At 48.3% G+C, this 13,978-nt stretch overlaps 1 protein-coding gene across 3 annotated transcripts in view; it reads left to right on the top strand.

Annotated features, from left to right (window-relative positions):
• LOC138684291 (polycomb group RING finger protein 6-like) overlaps positions 1-13,978 on the top strand; it is a 95,998-nt gene that overhangs the window by 35,575 nt on the left and 46,445 nt on the right. The gene's annotated exons all lie outside the window — the stretch shown is intronic.

Genomic DNA, 13,978 nt, shown 5'->3' on the forward strand with positions numbered 1-13,978 from the left:
TACACAACAGGGGGTCCACAGATAAGTTAAATAGTAAAGGTGACATTGGGTCGCCTTGTTTAACACCAATTTGAATCCCAATGGGATCCGACTGTTCATTCTTCATGGTAATGTGAGTTTTGATATTTTGATACATGTTCGTAATCAGGGTGATAATCTGATGGTTCACACCCTTTCGCTTAAGCACTGCAATAAGGTGATAATGACTTACTGTGTCGAAGGCTTTAGCCAGGTCAATGAAGACAACGCCCAAGGGTCGATGTTCCTTTTTTGCATTCTTAATCAATAGTTGTAATAGCTTCAGATTTTCCGCACATCCCACTGATCTAATAAAGCCCTTTTGTTGCGGATTAATAGGGCATGCCTTTGCCAGTCTTGCCGTCAAGATCCTTGAGAATAACCTCAAGATAATGGATCCGATGGTAATTGGTCGCCAGTTATTGATGTCCATTTGGCGCTCCGGCAGAGCAGATTTCGATATTAACACAGTCTGACATTCTTTCACCACGTCCGGTACTATGCCAGTCACCAACCATAGATTGAATACTTCCATTAACTGGGCAAAATGGGGGTCTATCTTAATGATATCCCGCAGACTTAGTCTGGTCCTGGCGCGCTGTTCTTATTCATCTCTTTGATGTTTTTAGAGATTTCTTTTGCCGTGATCATGGCTTCGAATGCCGAGTTGTCCGCCTGGCCCCTGGATCTGAATGCACCCAGGCCCTTGAATGTTCCCGGTGACTCCCATCTCGACTTGAACACGTCACGTATCTCGTCTTGTGGGATACCACACGTCAGGGATTCCACGTCGTCCAGGATAATACCGGCCAGTTTCCCCCTATCCAGGTAGAACAGCCGCTGGAACCGTAGGAACTGCCCCCGTTTCACAGCTCTCTTCTTCATCCACCCCTTTGGTGGTTCCGAAGGCCGAGCAGTTTGGGCCACTTGACGCGGTCGACCCTGGCCCGCTTTCAACTCAGAGGACTTAAAGGCAAGGCATGCGAAACAGTCTTCCATTGCCTTATCAGCAACTGTTGTTAGATCTTCTTCCCCTTCGATCACCCGCTGAAACATTCCATGGAGAATGGACAATTTTCCAGATGTTACCCGCTCAGAGATTGTCTTCCGGTAATGGGACCTCAGTCCCCCCTCCATCTCTGATCCAACGCACACAAGATGTTCCCCTTCCGCAAGGTGTTCCCCTTCCAATTCTAGATGTTCCTTCCGACCTTGATCTTTTCCCGTCTTCACCGGGCTCTTATGAAGGTCCCGTCTTTTATCGCTTATCTGTTTTGTTGTCTTGGTCGGACTTGTTGATGTTTTTCTGCCCCTCATACTGTTTATCCAACTTTCTCAATAGTTCTACCTCATCCTCAGTCCAGCACCGACGATGTGCCCCTCTCATTGTACCTGCCTTAGGGCGTGCAGCGGTAATCCGCTCAAGGTTTCTTGTGACTGGATGGACCAAGCGCTTTTGCTGCCCCAGGCCGATTTTTGTTTCAAATGTTTTCTCACAGACCTCTGGGGGGTTGACCCTGGCTGGGTGCCAGGTGCACACCAAAGCCACTCTATCACTCCCCCTTCTCAGCTGGACAGGGGGGAGAAAATATGACAAAAGGCTCGTGGGTCAAGATAAGGACAGTTCAATAAAGTGAAAGCAAAGGTCGCGCGCAAAAGCAAAGACAAACAAATGATGTTATTCCCTACTTCCCATCAGCAGGTGATGTCTAGCCACTTCCTGGGAAGCAGGGCTTCAGTACGCGTAGTGGTTGCTCCGGAAGACAAAAACGCCCCCCTTCTGTCTCCCTTTACTTAGCTTTTATATCTGAGCTGACGTCATATGGTACGGAATATCTGTTTTGTTAGTTTAGGTCAGCTGTCCTGCTTATGTCCCCTCCCAAGATCTTGCCCTGCCCCAGCCTGCCATTGGGGGGGTGGGGTGGGGGGGCAAAAATGTTGGAGAGACAGCCTTGATGCTGTGCCAGCACTGCTCAGCAGTAGCCAAAACACTGGTGCCTTATCAACACCTTTCTAGCTACTGATGCAGAGCACAGCACTACGAGGGCTGCTATGGGGAGTATTAACTCCATCTCAGCCGGACCCAATACACACGGACATGATGGATTCCTGTCCGGGACCTTCACCACTGGAGTACCCTCCACTGGGAGATCGTCACGAGGTCGCAAGACCGGAGTCAATAGCAATGGAGAGATCCTGGCCGTAGCCCCGAGAGGTGAGGACTCCTCCTCTTCGTTCTCTTTCTCCACCGGAGTTGGACAGATGTTCTTGTCCCTGAGACTTAAAGAGTTAGATACCTCATACACCTCTGGAAGTAAAGGCAGGCGGTCAGTCAAGGTGGAGGATTGCTGGCCTTCAGGACCCACCAGATCAGAGTTAACAAACTCTAATCCCCTTATTTCAAATCTTACCTCCAGCAATCCCCCGTGATCTTTGGTGGAACAAGAGACCACATTGTCACGCAAGTCCAAAGGAGTTGTTTGTGTGGCCACCGATACGAAAGAAATTCGCATCAGCCGACCCATTTTGCCAATCCAGATAAGTAGTATAAGTCAAACAACACCCCCTCAAGTGCTGTATGATTGAGCCCAACTGTGCCCATAGGCGAGGCTTTGGGCAGCGACAAGGAATCGGTGCCAGGAATTTAGATCACCAAGTCGAATCTATCGAATGGTTGGTGAGGCCAGATGATAGGGGGGAAGTAGCTCTAATTCCCACACTGGGGCAGAGGTTAACTTGGCTACCCTGAAGGGCATCCAGCGGGACCACGAGGAGGTGTAACCTCTGCAGCTCTGCCCAGTTAGTAACTATGATCCCGTCTTAAGAGAGTTATAGTTACTCCCGCCGTTTACCTGCACTTCACTGAATTTCTTCACTTTGACATTCAGAGCACTGGGCAGAAATCACATCGTGTCAACACCCACCGTGGGCCTTCGCGATGCTTTGTTTTAATTAAACAGTCGGATTCCCCTGGTCCGCACCAGTCCTAAGCTGGCTGCTAGGCGCTGGCTGAGGCGGGGCACCGGCCCGGGACCCGCCCCGGTGACCCTCCCCCGTGGAACCGTGCGCCGACGTCGGCCATGGCCGCACGCGCATGTGCACGTGCAATGCGGGAACTCTCCGGCCCCCCGCCACTGGGTGCAGACCAAAAGGGCCGGGGGGTGGCAGCGTATGGCAATGGCGGCGGCGGCTGCCGCAGGGGCGCCGGGTGGGAGTGGTGCCAGGTAGAGGGGGGGGCGGGCGGCGCCCGCCGCAGCTGGGGCGATCCACAGGAAGGGCTCGGTGCACGTCCAGCGTCACTGCCGCACACGCACCTGGGCGGGTGGTGTGCGGCGCCTTGTCCAGCCGCAGCGCGCGCCCAGCCCCGCTTCATGCCCCAGCCCGACCGACCCAGTCCTTAGAGCCAATCCTTATCCCAAAGGTATGGATCCAGCTTGCCGACTTCCCTTACCTACATTGTTCCAACATGCCAGAGGCTGGTCACCTTGGAGACCTGCTGCGGATATGGGTACAGCCTGGCGCGAGACTTACACCCTCTCCCCTGCATTTTCACGGGCCAGCGAGAGCTCACCGGACGCCACCGGAACCGCGACGCTTTCCAAGGCGCAGGCTCCTCTCTCGGAGCGAACCCATTCCAGGGTGCCCGGCCCTTCACAAAGAAAAGAGAACTCTCCCCGGGGCTCCCGCCGGCTTCTCTGGGATCGGTTGCGTCACTGCACTCGGCGCCAGGACGGACCTGTCGATGACTGGTATATAAGAGGCAGGAGAAGGGTAAGCAACGCACCCCCTCGCAACTGCGCTTGGTACATTTTTGGGGTAAGTGGATGTCCTGGTTTCAGCTGGGATAGAGTTAACTGTCTTCCTAGTAGCTGGTACAGTGCTATGTTTTGAGTTCAGTATGCGAAGAATGCTGATAACACTGATGTTTTCAGTTGTTGCTCAGTAGTGCTTAGACTGTAGTCAAAGATTTTTCAGCTTCTCATGCCCAGCCAGCGAGAAAGCTGGAGGGGCACAAGAAGCTGGCACAGGACACAGCCAGGGCACCTGACCCAAAGTGGCCAACGGGGTATTCCATACCATGTGACGTCCCATCTAGTATAGGAACTGGGAAGTGGGGGTGGGGGGAATCGCCGCTCGGGGACTAGCTGGGTGTCGGTCAGCGGGTGGTGAGCAATTGCCCTGCGCATCATTTGTACATTCCAATCCTTTTATTACTACTGTTGTCATTTTATTAGTGTTATCATTATTAGTTTCTTCTTTTCTGTTCTATTAAACCGTTCTTATCTCAACCCAGGAGTTTTACTTCTTTTTCCCGATTTTCTCCCCCATCCCGCTGGATGGGGGGGAAGTGAGTGAGCGGCTGTGTGGTGCTTAGTTGCTGGCTGGGGTTAAACCACGACAGTCCATTTTGGCGCCCAACGTAGGGCACAAAGGGTTGAGATAACGACAAACCTGACCAGAGCTTGTTAAAACAAATTTGTTCTAAGCATTCATTATATTGGTCTAATAGTCGCTGGTCATTATGTTGATTTATGTGTTCCTAGAGTTGTTGCTCTGGTTTTTAAAGTTCTGTTATGTATCACCTCGCTTGCTGTATGTAGTTCCTCTTCTGCTGCTTATCATCCGTGGGAGGTGGATTCAGGTTTTCGCTTTGATGTATTGTATAGCACTGGTTTATGGTATGATAAAGTCATCGGCTGTGGGATTAATCCGGTATTTGCACTTAGCATTGTCACCTTTATGCTGCGGGAGCCATCTGTGGGAAACTATTAATAATTATACCATTTACCTTTCCTCCATGGAAAACCAGTCTATGGGTGGGGTACCTTTCTTCCCCTCTCCTTTCTCCTTCAGTCCAGTTACAACGGTGTTTGAGAATTTTGAAAAATTTGAATACTCCTGGGATGTTGGGACTAGCACGGTCCTAGCGCTACTGCTAGGAATTAGCATGCTTCTGAATGTGGTTCAGCTCTCGTTTAAGGTTAAACAACTATTTAAGAAGATCACCCAGAGATCTGCCCCAAGGCTGGATACTTATGAGTGGCAGGGTGTGTGGGGTAGTATGGGCAAGTACCTAGAAAAGTGGGCACCTCCAGTGTTTTGGAAATTCACCCCTGAACAAGTGCAGAATCCAGAAGAACTAGTAAGATATTTGGAAAAGGTATGCTGTCACCCCAGCAGCTCCAGAGAGATACAAATCCCTGCAACGTGCTGGGGCCTGGCCCATGCCTATCGAGCCCTGTTTGACACCACTCAGTACCCTCAAGGGGAAGAGAAGGTCTCTGGACCTAACAACAAAATGATGAGCACTGCGGCCACCCAAACCTCTGCAACAGATGCTGCGGCCTCTCCAGCCCCAGCAACGAGCATTGCAGGCACCCAGACCTTGGCGACAGGCACCGTGACCCCTCCAGCCCCAGCGACGAGCACTGCTGCTACCCAAACCTCAGCGACAGACACTGCGGTTATCCAAAACCCGCCGAGCGATACTGCAACTGAACCAGCGGACCAACCTGCACCAGTATCAGTTGCCCCTGTACAGAAAAAGAAATATACAAAAAAATCAGTTCGCTTAGCGAAGGATGGAGATGAACCAGGGCCATCACGGGAACCGGAGAAGAGGCAGAACCAGAGGTAATAACTCGGTCCCTATCCTTGAGTGAGCTGTGGGATTTGTGAAAAGATTTTGGCCGCCGTATAGGTGAGCATATTATCACCTGGCTCCTCCAATGCTGGGACAATGGGGCTAATAGCTTGGAATTAGAAGGTAGGGAAGCCAAGCAGCTGGGATCGCTTGCCAGGGAAGGTGGCATTGACAAGGCAATTGGAAAAGGGACACAAGCCATCAGCCTCTGGAGGCGACTCCTGTCAAGTGTGAAGGAAAGGTACCCCTTTAAGGAAGATGTTATATGTCAATCAAGCAAGTGGGCCACCATGGAAAAAGGTATTCAATATCTGAGGGAATTAGCTGTGCTAGAGATGATTCATCATGACCCGGACAACCCACAATTACCCAAAGATCCAGACGAAGTCCAATGCACACGACCCATGTGGCGGAAGTTTGTACGGAGCGCACCATCGTCCTATGACAACTCACTGGCAGTAATGGCCTGGAAAGACGAAGAGGCACCGACAGTGGATGAAGTGGCTCGCCAACTCCGTCAATACGAAGAAAATCTCTCCTCCTCCCTACAAGCCTGCATTTTGGCTGTGGAGAAGCTGTCCCAGGATGTCCAACAAATCAAAGAGGATATGTCCTACTCCACACTTGTAAGGACCAATGTCTCAGCTATTAGGAGTGAGCGTTCTTCTGCCCAAGGGAGAGAATAGAGAAGGTACACACCGTGAGGTGCCCTGTGGTTTTACCTATGTGATCAGGGAGAGGACATGAGGAAATGGGACAGAAAACCTACCTCGGTCCTAAATGCACGGGTACGTGAGCTGTGAGGAAAAACCACCACAAAAGGGGATTCTACAAGGAAAAATGCCGCTCCAGTTTCCAAACAGAGTAGAAGGGCTGATCTTTTTTCTGATCCTCTTGAAGGGAGTTCTGAGCCAATTTTACAAGAAGTGAATACTGGATACTCTGACCAGAATTAGAGGGGCCCTGCCTCCAGCCAGGTGGAGGAAAGGGATAACCGGGTCTATTGGACTGTGTGGATTCGATGGCCTGGCACGTCAGACCCACAGGAGTATAAGGCTCTAGTAGACACCGGCGCACAGTGCACTCTAATGCCATCAAGTTATAAAGGGGCAGAACCCATTTGTATTTCTGGTGTGACAGGGGGATCCCAAGAGTTAACTGTATTGGAAGCTGAAGTAAGCCTAACTGGAAATGAATGGCAGAAACACCCCATTGTGACTGGTCCAGAGGCTCCGTGTGTCCTTGGCATAGACTATCTCAGGAGGGGGTATTTTAAGGACCCGAAGGGGTATCGATGGGCTTTCGGTATAGCTGCCTTGGAGACGGAGGGCACTGAACAGCTGTCTACCCTGCCTGGTCTCTCTCAAGACCCTTCGATTGTGGGGTTGCTCAAGGTTGAAGAACAACAAGTGCCAGTTGCTACCACGACGGTGCACCGGCAGCAATATCGCACCAACCGAGACTCTCTGATTCCCATCCACAAGTTGATTCGCCAACTGGAGAGCCAAGGAGTGATCAGCAAAACTCGCTCACCCTTTAATAGTCCCGTATGGCCAGTGCGAAAGTCTAATGGGGAGTGGAGACTAACAGTTGACTATCGCGGCCTGAATGAATTTACGCCACCGTTGAGTGCTGCCGTTCCAGATATGCTAGAACTTCAGTACGAACTAGAGTCGAAGGCAGCCAAGCGGTATGCCACAATTGACATTGCTAATGCGTTTTTCTCAATTCCTCTGGCAGCAGAGTGTCGTCCACAATTTGCCTTTACTTGGAGGGGTGTCCAGTACACTTGGAATCGATTGCCCCAGGGGTGGAAACACAGCCCCACCATTTGCCATGGACTAATCCAGACTGCACTGGAAAAAGGTGAAGCTCCGGAACACCTGCAATACATTGATGGCATCATCGTATGGGGCAACACAGCAGAAGTCTTTGAGAAAGGGAAGAAAATAATCCAAATCTTTCTGAAAGCCAGTTTTGCCATAAAAGAAAGTAAGGTCAAGGGACCTGCACAGGAGATCCAGTTTTTGGGAATAAAATGGCAAGATGGACGTCATCAGATCCCAATGGACGTGATTAACAAAATAGCAGCTATGTCTCCACCGACTAATAAAAAGGAAACACAGGCCTTCTTAGGTGTCGTGGGGTTTTGGAGAATGCATATTCCAAATTACAGTTTGATTGTAAGCCCTCTCTATCAAGTGACCTGGAAGAAGAATGATTTTAAATGGGGCCCTGAGCAACAACAAGCCTTTGAACAAATTAAACGGGAGATTGTTCATGCAGTAGCCCTTGGACCAGTCCGGACAGGACAAGATGTTAAAAATGTGCTCTATACTGCAGCTGGAGAGAATGGCCCTACCTGGAGCCTCTGGCAGAAAGCACCTGGGGAGACCTGGGGCCGACCCCTGGGGTTTTGGAGTCGAGGATATCGAGGATCCGAGGCTCGCTATACGCCAACTGAACAAGAGATATTGGCGCATATGAAGGAGTTCGAGCTGCCTCAGAAGTGGTTGGTACTGAAACACAGCTCCTCTTAGCACCCCGACTGCCAGTGCTGGGCTGGATGTTCAAAGGGAGGGTCTCCTCTACACATCACGCGACTGATGCCACGTGGAGTAAGTGGATCGCACTGATCACACAATGGGCTCGCGTAGGAAACCCCAGTCACCCAGGAATTTTAGAAGTGATCACGGACTGGCCAGAAGGCAAAGATTTTGGAATGTCGCCAGAGGAGGAGGTGGCACGTGCTGAAGCAGCCCCGCTGTATAATAAACTGCCAGAAAATGAGAGGCAATATGCCCTGTTCACTGATGGGTCCTGTCGCATTGTGGGAAAGCATTGAAGGTGGAAAGCTGCTGTATGGAGTCCTACACGACAAGTTGCAGAAACTGCTGAAGGAGAAGGTGAATCGAGTCAGTTTACAGAGGTGAAAGCCATCCAGCTAGCGTTAGATATTGCTGAAAGAGAGAAGTGGCCAGTGCTCTATCTCTATACTGACTCATGGATGGTGGCAAATGCCCTGTGGGGGTGGTTACAGCAATGGAAGCAGAGCAACTGGCAGCGCAGAGGTAAACCCATTTGGGCTGCCACACTGTGGCAAGATATTGCGTCCCGGCTAGAGAATCTGGTTGTAAAAGTACGTCATGTGGATGCTCACGTACCCAAGGCTCGGGCCGCTGAAGAACATCAAAACAACCAACAGGTGGATCAGGCTGCCAAGATTGAAGTGGCTCAGGTGGAGCTGGACTGGCAACATAAGGGTGAGCTATTTATGGCTCGGTGGGCCCATGATACTTCAGGCCATCAGGGAAGAGATGCAACATATAGATGGGCTCGAGATCGAGGGGTGGACCTGACCATGGACACTATCGTGCAGGTTATCCATGAATGTGAAACATGTGCTGCAATTAAGCAAGCCAAGCGATTAAAGCCCCTGTGGTATGGAGGGCGATGGCTGAAATATAAATATGGGGAAGCCTGGCAGATTGACTATATCACACTCCCACAAACTCGCCAAGGCAAGCGCTATGTGCTTACAATGGTGGAAGCAACCACCGGATGGCTGGAAACATATTCTGTACCCCATGCCACTGCCCGGAACACTATCCTGGGCCTTGAGAAGCAGGTCTTGTGGCGACATGGCACCCCAGAAAGAACTGAGTCAGACAACGGGGCTCATTTCCGAAACAACCTCATAGACGCCTGGGCCAAAGAGCATGGCATTGAGGGGGTGTATCATATCCCCTATCATGCAGCAGCCTCTAGGAAAATTGAGCGATACAATGGACTGTTAAAAGCTACATTGAAAGCAATGGGGGCCAGAACTTTCAAACATTGGGATACACATTTAGCAAAAGCCACCTGGTTAGTCAACACCAGAGGATCTGCCAATCAAAGTGGCCCTGCCCAGTCAGAATTTTTACATACTGTAGAAGGGGATAAAGTCCCTGTAGTGCACATGAAAAATATGTTAGGGAAAACAGTCTGGGTTACTCCTGCCTCAGGCAAAGGTAAACCCATTCGTGGGATTGCTTTTGCTCAAGGGCCTGGGTGCACTTGGCGGGTGATGCGAAAAGATAGAGAAGTCCCATGTGTGCCTCAAGGGGATTTAATTTTAGGTGAAAATAGCCTGAATTGAACTGTATGATATTAGTTGCTATATACCCCTGCTACTGTATGTTATCATTACTATAATTGTTATATGCTATATCCATAGTACTACAGTAAGAATCACTTAGATCAAGCAAGAAAGAACTGTGATAAAACTGAGCAAAGCGCAGTAGTGATGGAACCAGAACTGACTCCAGCATGCAACAATCCAACGGTGCACACCATCCTCCTGCTGCGTCAAATGTCACCTGCTCGTCACACTGCACTGAAGCCCAATTCTGCTCTACTGACTGAGAGGACTTTGCACCATCCCTCCTGCCCAGACAGACTGGTATGACAGATGGAGCCCAGAGTCGGAAACTAAATGAACTCAACAAACATTTTATGAACATAACCCATGAACTAAAGGAATGATATCTCTGTGTGTGTATACATATATATATATATATATATATCATTGCTCATATGTCTCAAAGGGATGGAAAGGTGATGACGATTGATCAGGATGTAACTAAAGGTATGGGAACTGAGCATAACATCAATGGTGTAGAATAAGGGGTGGATACTGTCCTGGTTTCAGCTGGGATAGAGTTAACTGTCTTCCTAGTAGCTGGTACAGTGCTATGTTTTGAGTTCAGTATGCGAAGAATGTTGATAACACTGATGTTTTCAGTTGTTGCTCAGTAGTGTTTAGACTATAGTCAAGGATTTTTCACCTTCTCATGCCCAGCCAGCGAGAAAGCTGGAGGGGCACAAGAAGTTGGCACAGGACACAACCAGGGCACCTGACCCAAAGTGGCCAAGGGGGTATTCCATACCATGTGACGTCCCATCTAGTATAGGAACTGGGAAGTGGGGGTGGGGGGAATCGCCGCTCGGGGACTAGCTGGGTGTCGGTCAGCAGGTGGTGAGCAATTGCCCTGCGCATCATTTGTACATTCCAATCCTTTTATTACTACTGTTGTCATTTTATTAGTGTTATCATTATCATTATTAGTTTCTTCTTTTCTGTTCTATTAAACCATTCTTATCTCAACCCATGAGTTTTACTTCTTTTTCCCGATTTTCTCCCCCATCCTGCTGGATGGAGGGGAAGTGAGTGAGCGGCTGCGTGGTGCTTAGTTGCTGGCTGGGGTTAAACCACGACAAGCAGCAGGAGCTGCTACTGCCACCGCCTCCACCACCACTCATGAGTGTTACACCTCCTGCTGCTCTGGTGACTGCCGCTGAACCTTCTACATCTTCCTCTCTGTCAACCAGCAGGTCGTTGGAAGAGAAGGTAAGCTTTATTTCAACATATGCAGCGATTCTTATATTTCAGTACAGCTTATTTTCCAACTGTCTGTGTTTATTCACAGAAGAATACAGCCAGTATTAGGAAGTCGTCTGGGCCCCCAAGGACAATCAATACCCACCACTGGTAAGGAACTGTAACTTTAGAATGTCTTTTAAAAAATTCTCTTCAGATAAACTGAATGGGATTTTTTGCTATTTCCTCTCTCCGCTCCAAACGGTCATCCAGCGAGAGCCAGTACACTTTGCTCAGCAGGTGCCAGACCAGGCTGGGAACTGCAAGTAATCTACAGAAATTCAATGTATTACTACTTGTAAGCTGTTAAACGAGGCCATAGCACTTAACTTCTGCAACAGCCAATTTATAATGAAGTAAGTATGGACAAATAATTGTGGAGAATACAAGTGGTCCTTAATTTTTAAATGGCCTAATTTGAATTGGCTTTAACAAAGGGGATCTGTGCTTGCAGTAAAATTGTTTAAAATAAAACTCCAGTACCTGATTGAAAAGAGGACTCTGAAAAGGGAACTTTTTTGGAGGAAACCATAATTCCATATCAGAATTCAATACAGTTAAAGGCTCAGGTGGAAAGCCACCCTTTTGATTTCTGGCTGAACAGGGCTGTAGAAATTGATTTCCCAATAGAAGTCAGCCTCCAACATTCTTTTTCTAACAACTTAGGTGACACTGATTGAGCAATTCTTGGAAAAGTCAACACTGTTATCTTATGACAATTTTGAGTTTCTTCAGTTTAGTCAGCCCAAATAGCCAAGCTGCTTTCTCTTAGTTGGGGAGGGAGGAGTCTGTTTTATCTATTATTGCAGTGTCAGGTCAGTCCTTCCTTTTGGTATGTATGTGTTAGAGATAGATTGTAAGGGTGCACTGTGTTTATAAAATCTTAAATCAGAACAAAACCCCGGATCCATCCCACAGATTGTCTAAAATCTCCAGGAAGCAAGAAAATAACAGTTCAGGGACAAGAGCAGGCCAAATACGTCATTGTGAGGCAACAGCATAGGAAGCGTACGTGGAAGAAGATAAAAGAAGTTTGAGGGAAAATGAGTTGTTATCTGTGCCGTACGGGCTGCCGGCGCCCGCGGCTTGGCACTGCTCTCGGGCTACCGACCCAGCTTCAAGGTGGAAAAAAAAAGTGGCTTTCTCTGAATGCTGGCATCATGAACAAGGTGCTTTAACTTGCCAGCAGGTGCCTGCAGGCTTTTATTAGCATGAGTTTGTGTGGTAGGAATGGAAGGTGTAGCTGGTGTTACTTCAGTGAAGGTCATGGGGTTTGGGGATTTTCTTGCCTGGTTGGATTTGATTGGTTGGTTTGTTTGGTTTGGTTTGTGCTATCAACTTTGGGGGTTCAGGAGCTGATTTCCATTCATTCCTCCTCCCAGGTGGTGTGGGTGGAAAAGGCTGGAGTGATAAATTTCTACCTGGCTGGAGGCAAGCCGACGGCATGAGTCGGAGAGGCGCGTTCACAGTGGAGGCTCATACACCACCCTGGTGGCTGAAGGCAACTCCCTGAACTGTAATAGTGTGAACTTATCTGTTGTCTCTCTGAGTATGCAGGAGAAATGGCTTGCAGCTTTGTGAAGCTATAAACAAGTGTCAAAACTTGGAACAAATCAGGTTAACTTCTTGTATAAAATTAGGATTTCTCGGAACAGAAGTAGGTTGGAGCTGTTCGCTATGGTGGACAAATCATAGCAAGAGCTGGCAAAATATTAAACTGCCAGAGACTTCTCATTTCAACAGAAGGCTGATGGATGAATAGGTAGTATGCCATGTGTGCTACTTTCTCTCTTAAGTTCTCTTCTTTGTATGTGCCTGGCAGTCTGGTACAGTTGAGAGAGAGAAATAAGATTTTTTTATTTTTTTTTAATACCAAAAGGGGAACACATTCTGTTGGGCATAAGTCACTCTCAGTAAAGCTTTCCAAGTACCATTTTCCTCAACTTTTAAGTTGTGAGATCAATTTTTGAGTAATACGTGCAGGCAACTGAAAAATATCAACTCTTGACTAAAAGAATTTGCTCTTAATAATATCTGCTATATCTAATTGATGTTGTCCTTTATGTCAATCTCTAATTACAGCCTCCGTAGGAAGAACGGGGCAATGAAAGGCAGATGGTGGCCTTCTGTACACTGGAAAGATCTTGGATGCTAGCAAAGTCTAAAACCCATTCTTGTGTTGTGCAAACTCTCTGAAGTGCAAGTTGTACGCTGCAAGTAATACGTAAAACATGTAGGAAGTTGCTGCTGTAGGTGTTTAATTTAGACGTAGTGCACATCAATTAAACATAGGCTTTCCTTCTGTATTTGTTATGGAAATGATAGCATAAGAAGGAAAATATTCCTTATGACTATTTTGACTTAGGAAGTGGAAGTTGACAATGCCTAGAAACAAGGCAAGGCAAATTAGGTCAAGGCCTAGCTACCCTTGTAAGTAAACAGCTGTTCTGACTGGGGAGACTAGTTGATAGGACTACAGTCCTAATACCCCCCCGCTCCAGCTTTTTGGAAAACGCGTAGAAACAAGTTTGAAAAATGAGCTCATAGAGAAGGGAGGTGGGGGGAACCCCCTAGATGACTAAAAGCCATGTCTGCAGTTGGATAAAGCTACTCTGAGAGAGAGAAATCCATCTTCCCTCAGTGGAAGATAAAGGCAACAATTAGAAGGAAGGAGCTGCAACAAGCTACCTTTTTAAAATCAAGTGTCGAAGCTGTCCTTTGAGCACTTCCTCATCCCATTCTGGCCAAAGTGGGCCAGATGCCTTAAATAGTTCTAAGCGTCTCTCGAATAACCCAGCTAATATTTGAAGTTGTCCGTATATGAAGTAGGAAAATGTCCGGTTTGAATAACGGCATCATTAATCCCTTTAGCCTTTGGGTCTGGATATGGGCTT

The sequence above is a fragment of the Haliaeetus albicilla genome, unplaced genomic scaffold, assembly GCF_947461875.1.
Source record: "Haliaeetus albicilla unplaced genomic scaffold, bHalAlb1.1 scaffold_89, whole genome shotgun sequence".
Taxonomy (NCBI): Eukaryota; Metazoa; Chordata; class Aves; order Accipitriformes; family Accipitridae; genus Haliaeetus; species Haliaeetus albicilla.